Source organism: Salvelinus fontinalis, chromosome 8 (genome assembly GCF_029448725.1).
Source record: "Salvelinus fontinalis isolate EN_2023a chromosome 8, ASM2944872v1, whole genome shotgun sequence".
In the NCBI taxonomy this organism is placed as follows: domain Eukaryota; kingdom Metazoa; phylum Chordata; class Actinopteri; order Salmoniformes; family Salmonidae; genus Salvelinus; species Salvelinus fontinalis.
The window spans coordinates 472182-489015 of NC_074672.1; the positions used below are offsets into that span (position 1 = coordinate 472182).

At 40.5% G+C, this 16834-nt stretch overlaps 2 non-coding genes and 2 pseudogenes across 2 annotated transcripts; 3 read left to right on the forward strand and 1 right to left on the reverse strand.

The window, feature by feature from the left end:
- Window positions 1–1360: 1360 nt before the first annotated feature.
- On the reverse strand, window positions 1361–1525 carry LOC129861533 (U1 spliceosomal RNA). Its single transcript, XR_008760612.1, has one exon. It is a non-coding gene; the product is annotated as a U1 spliceosomal RNA (small nuclear RNA).
- A 5112-nt stretch (window positions 1526–6637) lies between these two features.
- LOC129861543 (U1 spliceosomal RNA) lies at window positions 6638–6787 on the forward strand (annotated as a pseudogene).
- An 8787-nt stretch (window positions 6788–15574) lies between these two features.
- Window positions 15575–15693, forward strand: LOC129861574 (5S ribosomal RNA). Its single transcript, XR_008760645.1, has one exon. It is a non-coding gene; the product is annotated as a 5S ribosomal RNA (ribosomal RNA).
- Window positions 15694–16393: 700 nt separating this feature from the next.
- On the forward strand, window positions 16394–16546 carry LOC129861541 (U1 spliceosomal RNA; annotated as a pseudogene).
- Window positions 16547–16834: the final 288 nt, after the last annotated feature.

Consider the following 16834-nt stretch of genomic DNA (forward strand, 5'->3'; position numbering starts at 1 on the left):
CACCTCCGTTCCTGGCCAAACTCTCCTCCTTATCTCCGAGACAGCCGCCACTCCCCAGCTACTCAGCTTGCCCAGTATCACATCATCTTCTACATATACTGGGAGATTCATGAACGACACCACCACTTCCTTCACATTAATATCTCTCGCCAGTATCTTGGTGTCTTTTATCCGTATTCCATCCATTAGCCGTTCTTTTCCTTTTTCATTCCTCATCGTAACTTCATACTTCTTTTCTCCTTTCATTCGGCATCCCAACACCTCTCCACACACCTCCTTAATTGCTCGTCATAGTTCCATTGTCGTCACTTTGTCTTCTCCTTCCAACTCAATTGCCACCGTGTATTCTTTTCCATATTTCATTCCTTCTTTATCTTCATTTTTCTTCCGATGCTCCTTTTCATTGTCTTTGTCCATTCCGTTTGTCTTTTCCATGTTGTCCGTCGTAGTAAAAAATGAATCCCAAAAAAAAACTCTCCCCCAAGCAGAAAAACTGCAAGGGGGAAGACTAACCAAACTTTAAACTATTCAACTGAAGAAAATAATAAATTATATTGCAAAAACCAATTAATTAACAGAAATAGCTCTCCAGCAAACACTCTCCAGCAAACACTCACTCACAGCTCAGACACTCGCACGTGTCGTCACTTCTCCAATCAGGAAATGCGCATTCAGGCTGGTATGGCCGTAAGCAAATGGCTAACTCTTTGTACACCATATAAAGTCAAAGTGAGTCTGATAAACAGACATTTTCACCAATTAGATAAGCAGCCTGAACTTTGGGTCACTAAGTAAGTGGAAGAAATTACATATCCTGTCGCCATCACTATTTAGCACAGATAGTTGGATGAAATACAAACCAACCTTGCTAACATTTCAAAGCGAGGGCACATATTTCAGCCTTGTGGGAAAAAACGGACAAATACAATGACTTCTGACAAATACATCATTAGCAACAGTTTCCCATGCAGCGATCATACTAGCCAGAATAAATACACAAAATCTCTGAATGTTGAAAACCTATTGCATTGTTCTGTGCCAAGGAGGAGCGCATGTATGGACAATTTCATATTGTAAGCGCATGGGCGTATGACACAACATGACCATGGGGGTTAGAGCGGCTTCTCAACTATCTCTTGATTGAAGTACCAGCGTGGCATAAATACCATGCTGCATTTCGCAACATGATGTTTCCACAAAATGTCAACAATGTTTGGCTACAAACAAATGTTTCTACCTTTCAATTGGTCCACAAAGTGTCTTTCACAACTGACTTCAAAGATCTCCATAAGCACGGGCAATTGACTCAAGTCATCCTCAAGCTTGCCGCCAAGCAACGGTTTGTCATTAAACAAGACATCAGGGGAGAGCGTGGACGCAGTCCCCCACTACCATAAATTATGCAATCGAGATTTCCACATTTGGGAAATTCACAGGGGTCAGCATAGCTGGCGTGCAATGGCTAAGCCTCACCCTGGGTGAACCACCTTTCTTGATCACGGTATCTCCCTTACCAGGTAAGTATGAGTTATACTCATCGGTGGAGGGCAAGTGTCTCCAGTACCAACATTTTCGGCTAATGGTAACCACTTTGTGTTCCGATAATATCACATCACATCGACCTGCGTTAAATGCCGTTTAGGAATGCACTTGCAGACAGAGTGGTGAAAAAGTAGTTCATTTTGTTTACTAGATTATATCAGTGAACCACTAGATTCCCATCATGCAACACTGTAGAAAAATCACCAATGACTTTTTAATATCTTAAACCTGTTGAGGATGGGGGCGCTGTTGTGACTATTTATGCTAATCGTGTAATTTTTGAAACGGCTTCCCACAAATTCCTTGATCGTACAATATGCATATTATTATTATTATTGGATAGAAAACAGTCTATAGTTTCTATAGGAGTTGAAATTTTGTCTCTAAGTGGAACAGAGCCCATTCTACAGCAATTTCCCTGACATGGAGTCAGATTTCAGAAATTTTGGCCCCTGATCTGGAGTCAGTTAAAAGGGCACAGTTATTGCTATGAGTATACGGACACTGCTTACGTCTTCCCCTGGATGCCTTTACGTGATGACGATTTGAATGGGGTCGATTGCGCGTTCACAGGCACTACAAATGAAAAAACCCTGAGGCTAGTCACTCTTTTGGAGCTGCGTCATGCGCCTAGAGGACACCGACCCGCGCCTGTTCCAAGCATTAGTGGAGGGAGAAATATTACTCGGGTCATGTTTCTACTCGTTATGGGAGTTAAAAAAATCATAAGGTAGTTAATTTAAAGCGTTTTATAGCAATTTATATCCGTTTAGTGCGATTTTGGGACATTTATTTCTGAAACGCTCTGAATTGCTGGGCACGCTTCCAGTTCATCCCGAACGCAGTTGGCATTTCCACATGGCAAGAGGACAGCTTTCCACCAAAAGACGATTGGACCCAAGAAAGGATCCTTTGCCCAAGATACTGATGGAAGAACAGCTCAAAGTAGGACATTTTTATTATGATAAATCGTGTTTCTGTCGAAAAATGTTAGTGGCTTAGGACGCCATGTTTTTTGACGTAGCTTCGCTTGGCGCAAACTGTATTGAAAAGTAAGGATAATTTAAAAAATGTAATTCCGCGATTGTATTAAGAATTAAATTGTCTATCAATCCCTGTCCACCCTATATTTTTTAGTCACGTTTATGAGTATTTATGTATAAGAGTAGATCACTGTCTAAGTGGCGCACGGACATTTTCTCACCAGCTTTGCTACATATCACATTGTCTAACCATGATTTTGGTGGCTAAATATAAACATTTTCGATCAAACTCTATATGGATTGTGTAATATGATGTTACAGGAGTGTCATCTGAAGAATTCTGAGAAGGTTAGTGAAAAAATTAATATATTTTGGCGATGTTGACTTTTATCGCTCACTTTGGCTAGAATCAATGCTGGGCTGCTATGTGCTATGTGCTATGCTAATATAACGATTTATTGTGTTTTCGCTGTAAGACACTTAGAAAATCTGAAATATTGTCTGTATTCACAGGATCTGTGTCTTTCGATTAGTGTATGCTGTGTATTTTTACGAAATGTTTGATGATTAGTAAGTAGGTAAACACGTTGCTCAATGTAGTTCTTCTAGTCCATTTGTGACGGTGGGTGCAATTGTAACCTATGCCATCTACCTGAAATATGCACTTTTTTCTAACAAAACCTATCCCATACCATAAATATGTTATCAGACTGTCATCTGATGAGTTTTTTTCTTGGTTAGGGGCTATAAATATCTTAGTTTAGCCGAATTGGTGATAGCTACTGGTGTTGGTGGACAAATAAAAGATGGTGGATTATGCTAATGTGTTTTTAGGTAATAGATGTACATCTTTACATATTGTGTCTTCCCTGTAAAACATTTTAAAAATCGGACATGTTGGCTGGATTCACAAGATCTGTGTCTTTCATTAGCTGTATTGGACTTTAATGTGTGAAAGTTAAATATTTAAAAAAAAATTTTTTTTGAATTTCGCGGCTCTGCCTTTTCAGTGGGGGGGGGGGGGGGGGGGGGAGTGCCGCTAGCGGCACTCTCATCCTAGACAGGTTAACCTGTCTGATATCACAAATGTATGCGATATGACGAAATAAAATCACATTCAGACACACACACACACACACACACACACACACACACACACACACACACACACACACACACACACACACACACACACACACACACACACACACACACACACACACACACACACACACACACACACACACACACACACACACACACACACACACACACACAGACAGACAGACAGACAGACAAATGCATGAAAGCAATTGATTTATTTTCGATAACATCTCACATTCTCTTGTACTTTTGATTTACGCCGTAAAAGAAGGATTGTAATTCCACCATGGAAAACACAGGGCCATCAGACACCAGTCCAGTTCCACACCTCACCAGCATTATTTCCTTTGATCATTTGAACAGGGCGAGGGAGCACAAAGCACACACAAGCTGCATTCAGTAACAATATTCTTATTTGTCTTATGCATAAAAGGCAGTTGCTCCCTATCAACACAAGGAACTTTGATTGTATTAAAGGGGCAGGGGAGACTAGCCCATAGAAGCGGCATTTAGTCAATTCAGCATCAAATGCTTACTACAAGGCAGTATTGCTGATGAAATAATGCAAGAGGACACCCTATTGGACAAAATGCTTACAGCACCTGGTATTCCCAGGCAGTCTCCCATCCAAATACTAACCAGGCCCGACCTTGCTTAGCTTCCGAGATCAGACGAGATCAGGCGTATTTTTTTTATTTATTATTTTTATCTTTTTATGAAAAAACACATAATATTTACAACATTCAATCAATAATAAAAAAGGATGAACAATTCATCCTTTTACAAAATCAAAAAAGAAAAAATAAATTAGATAAATTAGATAAAACCTTAGATAAAAAACACAATCATCCACTAAATCCACTTAATAATGAAATACAAGTTTCCCATTTGACAGAATTTCAATAAGAGTACTCCCCCACACAAACAATTTTTCAAAATTTCCTCCACCGTATCAATATATATTATCTCTATACCTCTCTCTAAAATACTTCTAAATAAAACCTCCACACTTACAATTTTCCCTTCATAATGTCCCAATTTCCGTCTTAGTCTTACAGCGTATCTGGCATGACTAAGAACAAAATTCATCAAATTAAAATTAAAAACTTTGCTTTTCCCAGTTAACCCAAAAAGAAACAACCTCCTCCACTCAACCCCATCAACAATCTCTTCTCCCCAATGTTGTACTAAAATCCCCTTTAAAAACTTATGAAACTCTTCTAATCTACTACATTCAACAAAAAAGTGCGTAAAATTTTCCACCCCCGTATCACAAATATCACATTCTCTTTTAATATCTCTATTTATTTGATGTAAAACCACGTTCGTAAAAATCCTATTATGTTTCATTTTAAAATCATTGTCTTCACATTCTATAGAATTATATTTTACATTTACATTCTTCCATAATGATTTCACATCTATATTTGCAAACACCCTAGACCACACTTTTTCCAAAGCAGGAGTTTTTATCTCTCTTAAAATACATTTTTCATAAACCTTTTTAACTTTCAAACCTGACAAAAAATACTTCTTCCCATTACTTTCATAATATAAAACCGGTAAACCCCTAGCTCTTGTAGCCACCTCTTTATTTATTAAAACACCCCACTCCCCAGGAAGACATCCTAATATTCTCTTATACATGTTCTCCACAGTAGTTCTACTTATTTCATCATTTTCTTCAACCACATTATCAAATATTGCCTGACATGGAAGGAACTCCGGAATGACCTCATATAAGATGTCCCCAATCTGTCTCATCCCAGCCCTCATGAAATATTTACAAAACAACATCTTATTATTATACTTTATCTTGGGATTTAAAAAAATTGGCTGATTTAAAATATTGTCTAAAATGGTACACTCATAATAAATCTTTCGTAAAAACTCCCCCCAAGCCTCAAACACTTCTCTATAAAACAAAGGTATATTACCTAACATTTCCTTTTTCATACACATCAATAAACCATTGTCCCCCATCCTCCCAACCTCCTGCAAATACTCCTTAAAAAATCTTTTCCATCCATAATCTAATTCCCCATATAAATATTTACGTACCATTTTGACTCTAATTACTGTCTTCCTCACATTTAAATCCACCAACTTCAAACCTCCCTCCTCATAACCTGCAATCAAAGTTTTAAAAGCTATTTTCACCCCCTTCCCGTCCCATAAAAAATCAACTACAATTTTATTCATTTCAGATAAAACCCATTCTGGCATATCCAAAACATTCATTACATAAATAAAAATTGACATCAACAATGAATTTATGACAATTACTTTCCCTTTTAATTTCAAAGACCTCCCCCTCCACATACTTACCACCTTCCTAACTTTGTTTATAACTCCACTCCATGTCATATCCCTAGCTTCCTGTTCCTTCACCCCTAAAAACACACCTAACACCTTAATACGATCAAAGTTCCTTGTGTTGTCAGGGAGCAACTGCCTTTTATTTATAAGACAAATACGAATATTGTTACTGAATGCAGCTTGTGTGTGCTCTGTGCTCCCTCGCCCTGTTCAAATGATCAAAGGAAATAATGCTGGTGAGGAGTGGAACTGGACTGGTGTCTGATGGCCCTGTGTTTTCCATGTTGGAATTACAACCCTTCTTTTATGGAGTAAATCAAAAGCACAAGAGAATGTGAGATGTTATCGATAATAAATCAATTGGTGTCATGCATTTGTCTGTGTGTGTGTGTGTGTGTGTGTGTGTGTGTGTGTCTGAATGTGATTGTATTTTGTCATATCGCAAACATTTGTGATATCAGATAGGTTAAGATATTAAAAAGTAATTGGTGATTTTTCGACAGTGTTGCATGATGGGAATCTAGTGGTTCACTGATATAATCTAGTATACAAAATAAACTACTTTTTCACCACTCTGTGTGCAAGTGCATTCCTAAACGGCATTTAAACAGGTCGATGTGATATGATATTATCAGAACACAAAGTGGTTACCGGTAGCGGAAAATGTTGGCACTGGAGAGACTTTTCCTCCACTAAGCAGAAGAGATACCGTGATCAAGAAGCTGATTCACCCGGTGTGGGGCTCAGCCATTGCACTCTGGCTGTGCTGACCCGTTGTGAATTTTCCAAATGTGGGAATCTCAATTGCATAATTTAAGGTAGTGCTCGTTTGCGCTTTACCCCGTATGTCTTTGTTAATGATAAAGCGTTGCTTGGCGGCAGGCTTAAGGATGACTTGAGTCAACTGACTGTGCTTATGGAGATCTTTAAAATCAGTTGTGAAAGAGACTTTGTGGACCAATCGAAAGGTGGAAACATTTGTTTGTAGCAAAACATTGTTGGCATTTTGTCGAAACATTATGTTGCGAAATGCAGCATTGTATTTATGCCACGCTGGTACTTCAATCAAGAGATAGTTGGGAAGTCACTCTAACACCCCCCCCCCCCCCCCCCCCCGGTCATGATGTGTCATACGCGCCCCATGCGCTTCTAATATGAAATTGTCCATACATGCGTTCCTCCTTAGCACAGAACAATGCAATAGGTTTTCAACATCCAGAGCTTTTGTGTATTTATTGTGGCTAGTAGGATAGCTGCATGGGAAACTGTTGCTGATGATGCAACATGATGCAACATTGCTTCAGCGTGTAAATCAGCTAGAAAGATGTGTCGGCATCGAGTAATTGTCTCTGGCCCTCTCCCAGTTAGGGGGAGTGACGAGCTCTACAGCAGAGTCTCAGCACTCAATCGCTGGTTGAAAACTGTTTTCTGCCCCTCCCAAAAGATAGAATTTGTAGATAATTGGCCCTCTTTCTGGGACTCACCCACAAACAGGACCAAGCCTGACCTGCTGAAGAGTGACGGACTCCATCCTAGCTGGAGGGGTGCTCTCATCTTATCTACCAACATAGATAGGGCTCTAACTCCTCTAGCCCCACAATGAAATAGGGTGCAGGCCATGCAGCAGGCTGTTAGCCAACCTGCCAGCTTAGTGGAGTCTGCCAATAGCACAGTCAGTGTAGTCAGCTCAGCCATACCCATTGAGACTGTGTCTGTGCCTCGACCTAGGTTGGGCAAAACTAAACATGGCGGTGTTTGCCTTAGCAATCTTATTAGGATAAAGACCTCCTCCATTCCTGCCATTATTGAAAGAGATCGTGATACCTCACATCTCAAATAGGGTTACTTAATGTTAGATCCCTCACTTCAAAGGCAGTCATAGTCAATTAACTAATCACTGATCATAATCTTGATGTGATTGGCCTGACTGAAACATGGCTTAAGCCTGATGAATTTACTGTGTTAAATGAGGCCTCACCTCCTGGTTACACTAGTGACCATATCCCCCGTGCATCCCGCAAAGGCGGAGGTGTTGCTAACATTTACGATAGCAAATTTCAATTTACAAAAAAAAAAATGACGTTTTCGTCTTTTGAGCTTCTAGTCATGAAATCTATGCAGCCTACTCAATCACTTTTTATAGCTACAGTTTACCGGCCTCCTGGGCCATATACAGCGTTCCTCTCTGAGTTCCCCAAATTCCTATCAGACCTTGTAGTCATAGCAGATCATATTCTAATTTTTGGTGATTTTAATATTCATATGGAGAAGTCCACAGACCCACTCCAAAAGTCTTTCGGAGGGAGACATCATCGACTCAGTGGGTTTTGTCCAACATGTCTCTGGACCTACTCACTGCCACAGTCATACTCTGGACCTAGTTTTGTCCCATGGAATAAATGTTGTAGATCTTAATGTTTTTCCACATAATCCTGGACTATCGGACCACCATTTTATTACTTTTGCAATCGCAACAAATAATCTGCTCAGACCCCAACCAAGGAGCATCAAAAGTCGTGCTATAAATTCTAAGACAACACAAAAATTCCTTGATGCCCTTCCAGACTCCTTCTGCCTACCCAAGGACATCAGAGGACAAAAATCAGTTAACCACTTAACTGAGGAACTCAATTTAACCTTGCGCAATACCCTAGATGCAGTTGCACCCCTAAAAACGAAAAACATTTGTCATAAGAAACTAGCTCCCTGGTATACAGAAAATACCCGAGCTTTGAAGCAAGCTTCCAGGAAATTGGAACGGAAATGGCGCCACACCAAACTGGAAGTCTTCCGACTAGCTTGGAAAGACAATACCGTGCAGTACCAAAGAGCCCTCACTGCTGCTCGATCATCCTACTTTTCCAACTTAGTCGAGGAAAATAAGAACAATGTTGCAAAGCTAACTAAAAAGCAGCATTCCCCAAGAAAGGATGGCTTTCACTTCAGCAGTAATAAATTCATGAACTTCTTTGAGGAAAAGATCATGACCATTAGAAAGCAAATTACGGACTCCTCTTTGAATCTGCGTATTCCTCCAGGGCTTAGCTGTCCTGGATCTGCACAGCTCTGCCAGGGCCTGGGATCAGGAGAGACACTTAACCTGTTGGGGATGGGGGCGCTGTTTAGACTATTTATGCTAATGTGGCTAATTTTTTAAACGGCTTCCCACAAAATCCTTGATCGTACAATATGCATATTATTATTATTATTGGATAGAAAACAGTCTATAGTTTCTATAGGAGTTGAAATTTTGTCTCTAAGTGGAACAGAGCCCATTCTACAGCAATTTCCCTGACATGGAGTCAGATTTGAGAAATGTTGGCCACTTTTCTGAAGTCAGTTAAAAGGGCACTGTCGTTGCTATGACTATACGGACACTTCTTACGTCTTCCCCTGGATGCCTTTACGTGATGACGATTCCAACGGGCTCGATTGCGCGTTCACAGGCCCTACAAATGAAAAAACTCTGAAGCTAGTCATTCTTTGGGAGCTGCGTAACGCGCGTGGAAGACACCGACCCTCTCCTGTTCCAAGCGTTAGTTTAGCCTGTTATATTTCTCCGGTCATCTTTTCACTCGTTATAGGAGTTACAAACATCATAAAGTAGTTAATTTAAAGCGTTTTATAGCAATTTATATCCGTTTAGTGCGATTTTGGGACATTTATTTTTGCAACGATGTGAAAAGTTGGGCACGCTTTTCAGTTCATCCCGAACGTAGTTGACATTTCCACATGGCAAGAGGACAGCTTTCCACCAAAAGACGATTTCTCCCAAGAAAGGATCCTTTGCCCAAGATACTGATGGAAGAACAGCTCAAGGTAGGACATTTTTATTATGATAAATCGTGTTTCTGTCGAAACATTTTAGTGGCTTAGGACGCCATGTTTTTTGACGTAGCTTCGCTTGGCGCAAACTGTATTGAAAAGTAAGGATAAATTAAAAAATGTAATAACGCAATTGTATTAAGAATTAAATTGTCTATCAATCCCTGTCCACCCTATATTTTTTAGTCACGTTTATGAGTATTTATGTATAAGAGTAGATCACTGTCTAAGTGGCGCAAGGACATTTTCTGACCAGCTGAGCTACATTTCACATTGTCTAACCATGATTTTGGTGGCTAAATATAAACATTTTCGATCAAACTGTATATGCATGTTGTAATGTGATGTTACAGGAGTGTCATCGGAAGAATTCTGAGAAGGTTAGTGAAAAAATTAATATCTTTTGGCGATGTTGACTTTTATCGCTCACTTTGGCTAGAATCACTGCTGGGCTGCTAATTGCTATGTGCTAAGCTAATATAACGATTTATTGTGTTTTCGCTGTAAGACACTTAGAAAATCTGAAATATTGTCTGTATTCACAGGATCTGTGTCTTTCGATTCGTGTATGCTGTGTATTTTTACGAAATGTTTGATGATTAGTAGTTAGGTAAACACGTTGCTCATTGTAATTATTCTAGTCCATTTGTGATGGTGGGTGCAATTGTAAACTATGCCATATACCTGAAATATGCACTTTTTTCTAACAAAACCTATCCCATACCATAAATATGTTATCAGACTGTCATCTAATGAGTTTTTTTGTTGGTTAGGGGCTATAAATATCTTAGTTTAGCCGAATTGGTGATGGCTACTGGTGTTGGTGGACAAATAAAAGATGGTGGATTATGCTAATGTGTTTTTAGGTAATAGATGTACATCTTTACATATTGTGTCTTCCCTGTAAAACATTTTAAAAATCGGAAATGTTGACTGGATTCATAAGATCTGTGTCTTTCATTAGCTGTATTGGACTTTAATGTGTGAAAGTTAAATATTTTAAAAATATATTTTTTTTGAATTTCGCGGCACTGGTTTTTCAGTGGGGGGGGGGGGGGGTGTGCCGCTAGCGCCACGCTGATCCTAGACAGGTTAAGTGTTTTAGTATTATATCTCTTGACACAATGATGAAAATGATCATGGCCTCTAAACCTTCAAGCTGCATACTGGATCCTATTCCTACTAAACTACTGAAAGAGCTGCTTCCTGTGCTTGGCCCTCCTATGTTGAACATAATAAACAGCTCTCTATCCACTGGATGTGTACCAAACTCACTAAAAGTGGCAGTGATTTTTCTCTTGAAAAAGCCAAACCTTGACCCGGAAAATATAAAAAACTATCGGCCTATATCGAATCTTCCATTCCTCTCAAAAAAAATTGAAAAAGCTGTTGCGCAGCAACTCACTGCCTTTCTGAAGACAAACAATGTAAACGAAATGCTTCAGTCTGGTTTTAGACCCCATCATAGCACTGAGACTGCACTTGTGAAGGTGGTAAATTACCTTTTAATGGCGTCAGACCGAGGCTCTGCATCTGTCCTCGTGCTACTAGACCTAGCTAGGCCTTTGACACCATCGATCACCACATTCTTTTGGAGAGACTGGAAACTCAAATTGGTCTACACGGACAAGTTCTGGCCTGGTTTAGATCTTACCTGTCGGAAAGATATCAGTTTGTCTCTGTGAATGGTCTGTCCTCTGACAAATCAACTGTACATTTCGGTGTTCCTCAAGGTTCCATTTTAGGACCACTATTGTTTTCACTATATATTTTACCTCTTGGGGATGTTATTCGAAAACATAATGTTAACTTTCACTGCTATGCGGATGACACACAGCTGTACATTTCAATGAAACATGGTGAAGCCCCAAAATTGCCCTCGCTAGAAGCCTGTGTTTCAGACATAAGGAAGTGGATGGCTGAAAACGTTCTACTTTTAAACTCGGACAAAACAGAGATGCTTGTTCTAGGTCCCAAGAAACAAAGAGATCTTCTGTTAAATCTGACAATTCATCTTGATGGTTGTAAAGTCGTCTCAAATAAAACTGTGAAGGACCTCGGCGTTACTCTTGACCCTGATCTCTCTTTTGACGAACATATCAAGACTGTTTCAAGGACAGCTTTTTTCCATCTACATAACATTGCAAAAATCAGAAATTTTCTGTCCAAAAACGATGCAGAAAAATTAATCCATGCATTTGTTATTTCTAGGTTAGACAACTGCAATGCTCTACTTTCCGGCTATCCGGATAAAGCACTAAATGAACTTCAGTTAGTGCTAAATACGGCTGCTAGAATCCTGACTAGAACCAAGAAATTTGATCATATTACTCCAGTGCTAGCTTCCCTACACTGGCTTCCTGTTAAGGCAAGGGCTGATTTCAAGGTTTTACTGTTAACCTATAAAGCGTTACATGGGCTTGCTCCTACCTATCTTTCCGAGTTGGTCCTGCCGTACATGCCAATACGTACGCTACGGTCACAAGACGCAGGCCTCCTAATTGTCCCTAGAATTTCTAAGCAAACAGCGGGAGGCAGGGCTTTCTCCTATAGATCTCCATTTTTATGGAACAGTCTGCCTACCCATGTGAGAGACGCAGACTCGGTCTCAACCTTTAAGTCTTTACTGAAGACTTATCTCTTCAGTAGGTCATATGATTGAGTGTAGTCTGGCCCAGGAGTGTGAAGGTGAACGGAAAGGCTCTGGAGCAACGAACCACCCTTGCTGTCTCTGCCAGGCCGGTTCCCCTCTCTCCACTGGGATTCTCTGCCTCTAACCCTATTACAGGGGCTGAGTCACTGGCTTACTGGTGCTCTTTCATGCCGTCCCTAGGAGGGGTGCGTCACTTGAGTGGGTTGAGTTACTGACGTGATCTTCCTGTCTGGGTTGGCGCCCCCCCTTGGTTTGTGCTGTGGTGGAGACCTTTGTGGGCTATACTCGGCCTTGTCTCAGGATTGTAAGTTGGTGGTTGAAGATATCCCTCTAGTGGTGCGGGGGCTGTGCTTTGGCAAAGTGGGTGGGGTTATATCCTTCCTGTTTGGCCCTGTCCGGGGGTTTCTTCGGATGGGGCCACAGTGTCTCCTGATCGCTCCTGTCTCAGCCTCCAGTATTTATGCTGCAGTAGTTTGTGTTGGGGGGCTAGGGTCAGTTGGTTATGCCTGGAGTACTTCTCCTGTCTTATCCAGTGTCCTGTGTGAATTTAAGTATGCTCTCTCTAATTCTCTCGTTCTCTCTTTCTCTGTCTCTGAGAACCTGAGCCCTAGGACCATACGTCAGGACTACCGGGCATGATGACTCCTTGCTGTCCCCAGTCCGCCTGGCCTTGCTGCTATTCCAGTTTCAACTGTTCTGCCTGCGGTTACGGAACCCCTACCTGTCCCAGACCTGCTGTTTTCAACTCTTAATGATCGGCTATGAAAAGCCAACTGAGATTCATTCCTGATTATTATTTGACCATGCTTGTCATTTATGAACATTTTGAAAATCTTGGCTCTCTCTAATTTTCTCCTTCTCTCTGAGGACCTGAGCCCTAGGACCATACGTCGGGACTACCGGCCGTGGTGACACCTTGCTGTCCCCAGTTCGCCTGGCCTTGCTGCTATTCCAGTTTCAACTGTTATGCCTGCGGTTATGGAACCCCTACCTGTCCCAGACCTGCTGTTTTCAACTCTTAATGATCGGCTATGAAAAGCCAACTGAGATTTATTCCTGATTATTATTTGACCATGCTTGTCATTTATGAACATTTTGAAAATCTTGGCTCTCTCTAATTTTCTCCTTCTCTCTTTCTTTCTCTCTGAGGACCTGAGCCCTAGGACCATACGTCGGGACTACCGGCCGTGGTGACTCCTTGCTGTCCCCAGTCCGCCTGGCCTTGCTGCTATTCCAGTTTCAACTATTCTGCCTGCGGTTATGGAACCGCCACCTGTCCCAGACCTGTTGTTTTTCAACTCTTAATGATCGGCTATGAAAAGCCAACTGAAAATTATTCATGATTATTATTTGACCATGCTTGTCACTTATGAACATTTTTGAACATCTTGGCATAGTTCTGTTATAATCTCCACCCGGCACAGCCAGAAGAGGACTGGCCACCCCTCATAGCCTGGTTCCTCTCTAGGTTTCTTCCTAGGTTTTGGCCTTTCTAGGGAGTTTTTCCTAGCCACCGTGCTTCTACACCTGCATTACTAGCTGTTTGGGGTTTTAGGCTGGGTTTCTGTACAGCACTTCGAGATATTATCTGATGTACGAAGGGCTATATAAAATAAACTTGATTGATTGATTGATTGATTGATTGATGTATTTGTCAGAAGTCATTGTATTTGTCCGTTTTTTCCCACAAGGCTGAAATATGTGCCCTCAATTTGAAATGTTAGCAAGGTTTGTTTGTATTTCATCCAACTATCTGTGCTAAAAAGTGATGGCTACAGTATATGTAATTTCTTCCACTTTATGAGTGAGCCAAAGTTCAAGCTGCTTATCTAATTGGTGAGAATGCAATGTCTGTTTATCAGACTCACCTTGACTTTAATGGGAAAGTACCTTTAGTTATGTCCATAGATGGGTGTTTTAATGGGAAAGTACCTTTTAGTTATGTCCATAGATGGGTGTTTTAATGGGAAAGTACCTTTTAGTTATGTCCATAGATGGGTGTTTTAATGGGAAAGTACCTTTAGTTATGTCCATAGATGGGTGTTTTAATGGGAAAGTACCTTTTAGTTATGTCTATAGATAGGTGTTTTAATGGGAAAGTACCCTTTAGTTATGTCCATAGATGGGTGTTTTAATGGGAAAGTACCTTTAGTTATGTCCATAGATGGGTGTTTTAATGGGAAAGTATCTTTAGTTGTGTCCATAGATGGGTGTTTTAATGGGAAAGTACCTTTAGTTATGTCCATAGATGGGTGTTTTAATAGGAAAGTATCTTTAGTTGTGTCCATAGATGGGTGTTTTAATTAAAAACCTTTGCTTGGCGGTAGGCTTGAGGATGACTTGAGTCAACTGACTGTGCTTATGGAGATCTTTGAAGTCAGTTGTGAAGGAGACTTTGTAGACCAATCGAAAGGTGTGTCGTGTCTTTGCTATCGTTAAATTGAAGACTTATAGTTTTTATCATATATTCCTGTAATTAGGGCTTACGCTATCACTTGAGTAATAACGTAACCAATTAACTATGAATTCGAGGGCACCAGGGAAAGTTATTAGATTACAAAGTTATAATTTCCCAATATAACCTTTCAAATATTTTCATATCTGATCAATAGTCTTCTAATTAATGATTTATTTACTCTACCTCGTCAGTCTCATTCCAAACGTCGTAAATCGTTGATTATCTGCACGAACCCAGTCTTCACTATGAGTCATCCATACATCAATTGTCTTAAATCATTTATTTATTACTAACTAATTAATTCACAGAAATGCATAAACAAACAAACAAACTTAAAATAGTTACATGAAATGATGGGAGCAATATACCCTAGTGGGCTGAACCGGCATGGCGGCTGTTAGACAAAGGGAAAGTTGCGTTCGACTAATAATTCACTACAGAGTCCCTAACTATAACAATTGACATGCTAATCCTTACACATGAACGCTCACTCATTCGGGAACAATTGCAATCAACATATATATAGTTACGTTCAGTGTGTGTGTCGTCTTGATCGTTGGAGAGAAGTTCGTTGTTGTTGGAGTTATTGTGGAGAGTTCAGAGTGACATTCGATATAGAATGGATGTTTCAGCGGTTGTCATTCTATATATTCTATATATTTTATATGGTGTACCAAGAGATGTGCCTTCGCTTACGGCCATACCAGTCTGAATACGCCCGATCTTCTCTGATCTCGGAAGCTAAGCAGGGTTGGGCCTGGTTAGTACTTGGATGGAAGACCGCCTGGGAATACCAGGTGCTGTAAGCCTTTTGTCCACTAGGGGGTGTGGCATTATTTCATCAGCAACACTGCCTTGTAGTAAGCATTTGATGCTGAATTGACTAAATGCAGCTTCTATGGGCTAGTCTCCCCTGCCCTTTTAATACGATCAAAGTTCCTTGTGTTGTCAGGGAGCAACTGCCTTTTATTTATAAGACAAATAAGAATATTGTTACTGAATGCAGCTTGTGTGTGCTTTGTGCTCCCTCGCCCTGTTCAGTTGATCAAAGGAAATAATGCTGGTGAGGAGTGGAACTGGACTGGTGTCTGATGGCCCTGTGTTTTCCATGTTTGAATTACAACCCTTCTTTTATGGAGTAAATCAAAAGCACAAGAGAATGTGAGATGTTATCGATAATAAATCCATTGGTTTCATGCATTTGTCTGTGTGTGTGTGTGTGTGTGTGTGTGTCTGAATGTGATTGTATTTCATCATATCACAAACATTTGTGATATCAGATAGGTTAAGATATAAAAAAGTAACTGGTGATTTTTTCGACAGTGTTGCATGATGGGAATCTAGTGGTTCACTGATATAATCTAGTAAACAAAATAAACTACTTTTCACCACTCTGTGTGCAAGTGCATTCCTAAATGGCATTTAACGCAGGTCGATGTGGTATGATATTATCAGAACACAAAGTGGTTACCTTCAGCGGAAAATGTTGGCACTGGAGAGACTTGCCCTCCACTAAGCAGAAGTGATACCGTGATCAAGAAAGTGATTCACCCAGCGTGGGGCTCAGCCATTGCACTCTGGCTGTGCTGACCCCTTGTGAATTTTCCAAATGTGGGAATCTCGATTGCATAATTTATGGTAGTGGTCATTTGCGCTTTACCCTGATGTCTTTGTTAATGATAAACCGTTGCTTGGCGGTAGGCTTAAGGATGACTTGAGTCAACTGACTGTGCTTATGGAGATCTTTGAAGCCAGTTGTGAAAGAGACTTTGTGGACCAATCGAAAGGTGGAAACATTTGTTTGTAGCAAAACATTGTTGGCATTTTGTCGAAACATTATGTTGCGAAATGCAGCATTGTATTTATGCCACGCTGGTACTTCAATCAAGAGATAGTTGAGAAGCCACTCTAACCCCCCCCCCCCCCCCGGTCATGATGTGTCATACGCGC